Source organism: Bubalus bubalis, chromosome X (assembly GCF_019923935.1).
Source record: "Bubalus bubalis isolate 160015118507 breed Murrah chromosome X, NDDB_SH_1, whole genome shotgun sequence".
NCBI classification, from domain to species: Eukaryota; Metazoa; Chordata; class Mammalia; order Artiodactyla; family Bovidae; genus Bubalus; species Bubalus bubalis.
Window position 1 is genome coordinate 126,837,897 of NC_059181.1, and position 9,719 is coordinate 126,847,615.

The following is a 9,719-nucleotide window of genomic DNA, read 5'->3' on the forward strand; positions in this document are numbered from 1 at the left end:
CAGATGGATGGACACTGAAGGCATTATGCTAAGTGAAATAAGTCAGATAGTGAAAGACAAATACCATATTATCTCACTTATATGTAGTATCTAAAAAAAGTCAAACTTATAGAAACAGAGTGGAGAAGGCAAGGGCAACCCACTCCAGTAATCTTGCCTGGAAAATCCCAGGGATGGCAGAGCCTGGTAGGCTGCCGTCCATGGGGTCACACAGAGTCGGACACGACTGAAGCCACTTAGCAACAGCATAGAGACAGAGTAGAATGGTGGTTGTCAGGGACTGGGGACTGGGGAAAATGGGAAGATATTGGTGAAAGCATACACAGTTTCCATTATAAGATGAGTAAATTCTGGCTACCTAGGGTACAAGGTGGTGGCTATTGTTAACAATGTTGTATTAAATACTTGAAGGTTGCTTAGAGGATAGGTCTTAAATGTTCTCAGAAACAGTGGTAGCTATGTGATGTGAAAAAGGTATTAACTAACTTTATTGTAGTAGTCATTTCACAACATATACATGTATCAAATCATGTTGAACACCTTAAATTTATGCAATGTTATCTGTCAATTGTATCTCAATAAAGGTGGGCAGGGGGAAGGAAAATGGAGGGCAGAAGCGAGAGAATGGTGTTGCAGCTTTGTAAGGGCAGGTTAGGAGAGGTGAGGAAAGGTTAGGTAGGGTTTGTTTTTTCTTTTATTGTGAACCTGAAAGGACAAGGAAAAGAAACCAGGACTAGAACTTTCCTGGAGGCACTGTCAAGCCAACACTCCTGGAATAAGATCCGAGGTAAGAGTTGCCAACAAACACCCAAAACAAATCTGCCTATAGTAGAGCCCCGTCTCTACTCCAAAACACAGTCCCACTGCTCCACCCAGTGGCAATCTTGAGATAGTGCCCAAAGGATATCTACCAGAGCCACTCAGATTACATCAGAACCTTGACATTGCAGGGAGGAGAGGCCATGTTACTATTCTTTTTTTTAATCCCCAGGGACTCTGATGTGCTGCTGCATTTGAGAATGGCTGGCCAAATTTGCACTTTCCCTATGACATAGAGACTTCCTGGTGCCAGCTGCAATGGCAGGTGGCACCTGGGCAAGGCGCTAACGTAGGCTATCACTTTGTTTTTTCCATTCTCTCATCAGGAGTTTAATTCTTTCTCATCAACTGCCATTTCTCAGTGAACGCTGTGTATTGGGTGCTGGGAATACAACACTGCACAAGACAAATAAGGCTTCTGTCTTACAGTGAGTTTACAGTGAGGAAGACAAGCAAATCTGTACAGATGGCAATAAGTTCTATGAAGGAAAAGGACATGGTGTTGAGACAGAAAACAACTGAGGTAAGAGAAGACCTCTTTGATGAGGTGACACTGAACTGAGACATGGAGGATAAGAAGTCAATTATACCCCAAATAGCCAAAGCAATCTTGAGAAAAAAAGAACAAAGCTGGAGGAATTAGGCTTCCTGACTTCAGACCATACCACAAAGTTATAGTAATCAAACCACCATAGTACTGGCACAAAAACAGACACATAGGTCAATAGAACAGGACAGAAAGCCCAGAAATAAAGCCACATACCTATAGTCAATTAATCTATGACAAAGGAGGCAAGAATATACAATGGAGAAAAAACAGTCTCTTCAATAAGTGGTGCTGGGAAAACTGGACACCTACATGTGAAAGAACAAAATTAAAACATTTCTTCATACCACATGCAAATACAAACTCAAAATAGGTTAAAGGCTTAAATGGAAGACCTAAAACCATAAAACTCCTAAAATAGAACATAGGCAAAATACACTTTGACATAAATCACACCAAGATGTTTTTTGACCCACCTCCTAGAGTAATGAAAATAAAAGCAAAAATAAACAAGTGGGATCTATTTAAACTTAAAAGCTTTTGCATAGCAAAGGAAACCATAAACAAGATGAAATGACAACCCTCAGAATAGGAGAATACATTTGCAAATTATATGACTGATTAAAGACTTCCCTGGTGGCTCAGACAGTAAACACCTCTGCTTACAATGAGGGAGACCCAGGTTCGATCCCTGGGTCGGGAAGATCCCCTGGAGAAGGAACTGGCAACCCACTCCAGTACTCTTGCCTGGAAAATCCCATGGATGGAGGAGCCTGGAAGGCTGCAGTCCATGGGGTCGCTGAGGGTCAGACATGACTGAGCGACTTCCGTTTCACTTTTCACTTTCATGCATTGGAGAAGGAAAGGGCAACCCACTCCAGTGTTCTTGCCTGGAGAATCCCAGGGATGGGGGAGCCTGCTGGGCTGCCGTCTATGGGGTTGCACAGAGTTGGACATGACTGAAGTGACTTAGCAGTAGCAGAGCCCTGAAGTGTGGACCTGTATCCCCGTAGCCAGATATTACAGAGAAAAACCAGCTGTGGCTGAAAGTCTTGTTGGGAAGTGAAAAGACACTGCCCAGGTGTTGGTGTAGGAACAACAGCAGATAGAAGCTGAGTCACCTCTGTAACTGGAGTGTGATCAGGACAAAAGGAAGTATGATGCACATTGGATTGTGGGGTTGTGATTTGTTACTAAAAGTAGTCTTTCTCTGTCTCCACAGAGCCTGCAATTGCTTCTGTCATTTCATTTATCATGCTGTGTTGTATTGTGAATGTTTCAGACGTTTCTTGGATGTGTCTGGGGAATTCCTGAAATGAAACTGAGTGGCAGACCTTCATCCATAGACTTCAATAATTTTAGTGATGATATCAATGTCCTCTAGCAAAAGACTCCCAGGAACATACATATATTGATGAAGCTCTACAGGAGACCCAGGTTTAATTCCTGGGTCAGGAAGATCCCCTGGAGAAGGAAATGGCAACTCACTTCAGTATTCTTGCCTGGCGAATTCCATGGACAGAGGGACCTTGCAGGCTACAGTCCATGGGGTCACAAGAGTCGGACATGATTTAGGGACTTCACCACCACTAGCCAAAGACTCCCAGGAACACACATACAGTGATCAAAGTGGGTTTGTCACTTAGTGAGAATCTACACCATGGAGAACTGTGAGGCATCTCAACAAAAAAAGGGTGCCGAACAAACTTATTCTAGGCTTTGAGCTTTGGTTGAGTGACTTGGGGGAGGGTCAAAGGAATCTGTGGTTCAGTCTGGGTTGGGTGCCATCAGAAAACAGAGCCGTCCTGTGATTGAGTATCTCAGTCAATTTTATCAGGGGTGGGGGACAGACTAGAATGAGACTAATTGATAAAGAAGCAGTGGTCACTCATATTAGTCAGGAAGGAGAAATATTCGGTCATTTCTGTGGTTTGGACAATGTTCGTATTTTGTCTGGGTTCAGACATTATGGAGTAGTCTTGATTTGTCTTGATCCATCATAGTTGCAGAGTTGCCTGATCTGATACTGATAATCTGTGAAATTTTGGGGGATCGACAGAACACCAAGCTTTAGTTTGGTGTTGCTACTAGTGCCAGGCCAGCACCTACCAACACCAAGGCCAACTGATAGTACTAGGCTAGCTCTTGGATGTTAGGAAATGTTTCTCTTTTTAGTTTGGTGTTTTACCAATAGGCCATGTGAAAGGGGGCTTCCTTAAATGCATTTCAAAGAGGTCTGACCTCCCCCTCCACCCTACAGGCATTTCTGTCTCTAAGCCCATGTTCTTTTGCCCCCACTGCATTGCTCTAGCTCCATCTACTCACCCCCTGGCATATTTCTGGGGCCTATCCCAAGTCCTACATTTTCCATAAAGTCATCTCTGATCACTCCACTCCAAAGGACTTTCTTCTGCTCTGATCTTGGTGCTTTTATTGTTTAGTCTACCTGATTGGCACTTTTAGGGTCTAACACTACATGCAATCCATGTATGTAATGATAAGAGGTAACATGTACTGTTAAAAGATCTTCTACTGCAAGAGACTTACCTCTCCAACTGAAACCTAAACTGTTTGAGGGTAGGGATCATAGGCTGAAAACTCATGTTTTTTATGTTTCAGGTTCTGTTTCAAGTTTTTGCATATGTTAATTCGTTTAGTACAAGTCTACAAAGTAAGCACTATTATGATCTCCACTTTTCAGGTGAAAACAAAATACCTCTTATTAACCCTCTGTTACCCACCCCCCACCCCTTCCCCATCCAGTTAACTAAGAGGCTGGTTAATTATGGATAGCAAAAGGCAGGGGAGTGGTGTGTGGAGATTTTCTCCCCAAATACTTTTCAACTATAACTCACTTTACATAATACATGCTCTTAAAAACAACATTAATAAAACCATGTTTGCTTAAACAGAAGAGCTACCACTACTATGCAGATTATCAAAGCATTGTGAGGGCTTATGAAGATAGATCAATGCAATTTGGCATGTGGTATCTCCTTAGACTTTCACAATACTACTCTTATCCTCATTTTACAGGTAAATAAACCATGTTGCAGAGTGGTTCCCAGAAAGAAAAAGAGGAAGAGAAAACAAAAAAGGTTAAAAAAAAAAGAAGAGAAAGAAAAGTGGAGGTACAGATTCAATGCAAGTTCTATTAAAATTCCAATGACATTTTTCATGGAAATAAGACAAATAGTCCAATCATATGGAATCACAAATAACCAAAGCAATCCTGAGAAAGAACAAAGTAGGAGGCATCACACTTCCTGATCTCCAACTATATTACAAAGCTATAGTAATCAAAATAACATGGCACTGGCATAAAACAGACAAATAGGTCAATGGAATAGAAATAGAGGCCAGAAATAAACCAACCTGTATACAGTCAACTAATACTTGACAAGGGAGCCAACAATATTCAATGGGGAAAGGATGGTCTCTTCAATAAAAGGTAATGGGAAAACTAGATATCCACATGAAGAAGAATAAAAGTAGACTCCTATCTTACACAGCTCACAAACATTAATTCAAAATGGATTAAAGGCTTAAATATAAAATCTGAAACTGCAAAACTCCAAGAATAAAACATAAGGTAAAATCGCCTTCACATTAGTCTTGGCAGTGATTTTTTTTGTATAAAACACCAAAAGCACAAACAACAAAACCAAAAATTAATAAGTAGGACAATATCAACAAGTAAGGCTTCCCAGGCGATGCTGTGGTAAAGAACCCACCTGCCAACGCAGGAGCCAAAAAAGACATGGGTTCAATCCCCAGATGGGGAATATGCCCTGGAGAAGGAATGGCGATCCACTCTAGTATTCTTGCCTGGAAAATGCTATGGACAGAGGAACCTGGCAAGCTACAGTCCAAGGGATCAAAAAGAGTTGGACACGACTGAGCACACACACACATAAGATGACATCAAACTTTTAGTGCTTGTGCACAGCAAAAGAAATAATAAAAAATGAAAAGGCAACCTACAGAGTGGGAGAAAATATTTGAAAGCCATATATGTGGAAGGAGTTAATACCCAAATATATAAGGAACTCAATAGCAAAAATCAAATAATCCAATTTAAAAAAAGGCAAAGGACCTGAATAGACATTTTTTTTCTAGGAAACACATCTAAATTGCTAATGGGTATATGAAAAGATGCTCAACGTCACTAATAATCAGGGAAACACAAATCAAAAACACATTTAAATATCATCTCACACATGATAGAGTGGCTAACATCAAAAAGATAACAAATATCAAGTGTTATTTAAGGATGTGGAGTGCAGTATGCCTTTGTGCCCTGTTGGTAGGATTGTAAATTGATACAGCCACTATACAATACAGTATGGAGGGTCTTCAAAAAATAAAAAATATAATAAAACTATCATATGATTCAGCAATCTTACCTCTGGTTGGGTACATTTGAAGAAAGTGAAGTCACTATCTGGAAGAGATTTCTGTACACCACACCTATGTTCACTGCAGCATTATTCACAATAACTAAAACATGAAAACAACCAAATTGTCCATTGATGGATGAATGGACAAAGAAAATGTGATACACACACACACACACACACACACACACAATGGAATATTATTTAGCCGTAAAAAAGGAAATTCTGTCATTTATGACAATACAGATGGATGGACACTGAAGGCATTATGCTAAGTGAAATAAGTCAGATAGTGAAAGACAAATACCATATTATCTCACTTATATGTAGTATCTAAAAAAAGTCAAACTTATAGAAACAGAGTGGAGAAGGCAAGGGCAACCCACTCCAGTAATCTTGCCTGGAAAATCCCAGGGATGGCAGAGCCTGGTAGGCTGCCGTCCATGGGGTCACACAGAGTCGGACACGACTGAAGCCACTTAGCAACAGCATAGAGACAGAGTAGAATGGTGGTTGTCAGGGACTGGGGACTGGGGAAAATGGGAAGATATTGGTGAAAGCATACACAGTTTCCATTATAAGATGAGTAAATTCTGGCTACCTAGGGTACAAGGTGGTGGCTATTGTTAACAATGTTGTATTAAATACTTGAAGGTTGCTTAGAGGATAGGTCTTAAATGTTCTCAGAAACAGTGGTAGCTATGTGATGTGAAAAAGGTATTAACTAACTTTATTGTAGTAGTCATTTCACAACATATACATGTATCAAATCATGTTGAACACCTTAAATTTATGCAATGTTATCTGTCAATTGTATCTCAATAAAGGTGGGCAGGGGGAAGGAAAATGGAGGGCAGAAGCGAGAGAATGGTGTTGCAGCTTTGTAAGGGCAGGTTAGGAGAGGTGAGGAAAGGTTAGGTAGGGTTTGTTTTTTCTTTTATTGTGAACCTGAAAGGACAAGGAAAAGAAACCAGGACTAGAACTTTCCTGGAGGCACTGTCAAGCCAACACTCCTGGAATAAGATCCGAGGTAAGAGTTGCCAACAAACACCCAAAACAAATCTGCCTATAGTAGAGCCCCGTCTCTACTCCAAAACACAGTCCCACTGCTCCACCCAGTGGCAATCTTGAGATAGTGCCCAAAGGATATCTACCAGAGCCACTCAGATTACATCAGAACCTTGACATTGCAGGGAGGAGAGGCCATGTTACTATTCTTTTTTTTAATCCCCAGGGACTCTGATGTGCTGCTGCATTTGAGAATGGCTGGCCAAATTTGCACTTTCCCTATGACATAGAGACTTCCTGGTGCCAGCTGCAATGGCAGGTGGCACCTGGGCAAGGCGCTAACGTAGGCTATCACTTTGTTTTTTCCATTCTCTCATCAGGAGTTTAATTCTTTCTCATCAACTGCCATTTCTCAGTGAACGCTGTGTATTGGGTGCTGGGAATACAACACTGCACAAGACAAATAAGGCTTCTGTCTTACAGTGAGTTTACAGTGAGGAAGACAAGCAAATCTGTACAGATGGCAATAAGTTCTATGAAGGAAAAGGACATGGTGTTGAGACAGAAAACAACTGAGGTAAGAGAAGACCTCTTTGATGAGGTGACACTGAACTGAGACATGGAGGATAAGAAGTCAATTATACCCCAAATAGCCAAAGCAATCTTGAGAAAAAAAGAACAAAGCTGGAGGAATTAGGCTTCCTGACTTCAGACCATACCACAAAGTTATAGTAATCAAACCACCATAGTACTGGCACAAAAACAGACACATAGGTCAATAGAACAGGACAGAAAGCCCAGAAATAAAGCCACATACCTATAGTCAATTAATCTATGACAAAGGAGGCAAGAATATACAATGGAGAAAAAACAGTCTCTTCAATAAGTGGTGCTGGGAAAACTGGACACCTACATGTGAAAGAACAAAATTAAAACATTTCTTCATACCACATGCAAATACAAACTCAAAATAGGTTAAAGGCTTAAATGGAAGACCTAAAACCATAAAACTCCTAAAATAGAACATAGGCAAAATACACTTTGACATAAATCACACCAAGATGTTTTTTGACCCACCTCCTAGAGTAATGAAAATAAAAGCAAAAATAAACAAGTGGGATCTATTTAAACTTAAAAGCTTTTGCATAGCAAAGGAAACCATAAACAAGATGAAATGACAACCCTCAGAATAGGAGAATACATTTGCAAATTATATGACTGATTAAAGACTTCCCTGGTGGCTCAGACAGTAAACACCTCTGCTTACAATGAGGGAGACCCAGGTTCGATCCCTGGGTCGGGAAGATCCCCTGGAGAAGGAACTGGCAACCCACTCCAGTACTCTTGCCTGGAAAATCCCATGGATGGAGGAGCCTGGTAGGGCTCCTACCAGTCCATGGGGTTGCAAAGAGTCAGACACAACTGAACGACTTCACTTCACTTCACTTCATGACTGATAAGGGGTTAACATCCAGTATACATAAACAGCTCATATAACTTCATATCAAAAAAACAGCCTGATTAAAATATGGGCACAACTTTTGCAGCAACATGGATGGACCTAGATAATATCATACTAAGTGAAGTAAGTCATATAGAGACAAATATTATATGATATCACTAATGCATGGAATCTAAGATATAATACAAGTGAATCTATAAACAAAACAGAAATAGATTCACAGACATAAAAAATAAACTTACAGTTACCAAAGGAGAAAGGAATAGAGGGACAAATTAGGAATATGGGAATAACAAACTACTATACATAAAATACATAGGCAACAAGGATTTACTGTATGGCACAGGGCACTATAATCAATATCTTGTAATAATTTCTAATGGAAAATAATCTGAAAAATGTATACACATAACTGGTTCACTTTGTTATATACCTGAAACTAGCACAATACCGTAAATCAGCTATATTTCGATTTAAAGAAAAACAACAAAATATGGACAGAAGACCTGAATAGACATTTTTTCCATAGAAGACAAACAGATGGCTAGCAGGCACATGAGAAGATGTTCAACAGTACTAATCATGCTGCTGCTGCTGCTGCCGCTAAGTCGCTTCAGTCGTGTCTGACTCTGTGCGACCCAAAGACGGCAGCCCACCAGGCTCCCCCGTCCCTGGGATTCTCCAGGCAAGAACACTGGAGTGGGTTGCCATTTCCTTCTCCAATGCATGAAAGTGAAAAGCGAAAGTGAAGTCGCTCAGTCGTGCCCGACTCTTAGCGACCCCATGGACTGCAGCCTACCAGGCTTCTCCGTCCATGGGGTTTTCCAGGCAAGAGTACTGGAGTGGGGTGCCATCGCCTTCTCTGTTACTAATCATGAGAGAAATGCAAATCCAAACCACAATGAGCTATCACTTTACACCTGTCAGAATGATTATCCCCATAAGAACACAAATAACAAGTGTCGGCAAGGATGTGAAGAAAAGCGAACCCATGTATGCTTTTGGTGGGAATGTAAATTGTATGGACAGCTGTGACTGAAGGATCAAAAAGGATAAGAATTAGAAAAGTGATCCATGACTTTGACCAGATGGTGATCATTGAGGATCATAAGAAGAAGAAGAGGACCAGACTGGAAAAATAAGAGTGCAGAATTTTTGAAGTTGAGATTTTTGGAACTAATATCGATTTTCACTAAGAAGGTCTGGGACCCTAGGCATGGCACCAAGAATGAGCAACAAAGGTAGAGTAGATGGCAAATCATGTGAAATGAGGAAGCTAAGACACAGAGGGGGCTGGCTGTTGCATGGTGTAGTTGTCAAAGATTTGAGGTAGAGAGGAAGTGTAGTGAGGTTGCCAGGCAGTTGTGTTTTTTAAAGATTTACTTATGTATTTTATTTTTTGGCTGTGCTCAGTCTTTGTTGCTGCATGTGGCTTTCTCTAGTTGTGGTCAGTGAGGGCTACTCTTTGTTGCCATGTGTGGGCTTC

The 9,719-nt window shown here is 40.8% G+C and overlaps 1 long non-coding RNA gene across 1 annotated transcript; it reads left to right on the plus strand.

Moving 5' to 3' along the window:
• The first annotated feature begins 205 nt into the window (after positions 1 to 205).
• LOC123465421 lies at positions 206 to 4,592 on the plus strand. The gene is made up of 2 exons (XR_006640652.1): positions 206 to 1,342; positions 2,589 to 4,592. It is a non-coding gene; the product is annotated as an uncharacterized LOC123465421 (long non-coding RNA).
• The last annotated feature ends 5,127 nt before the right edge of the window (positions 4,593 to 9,719 follow it).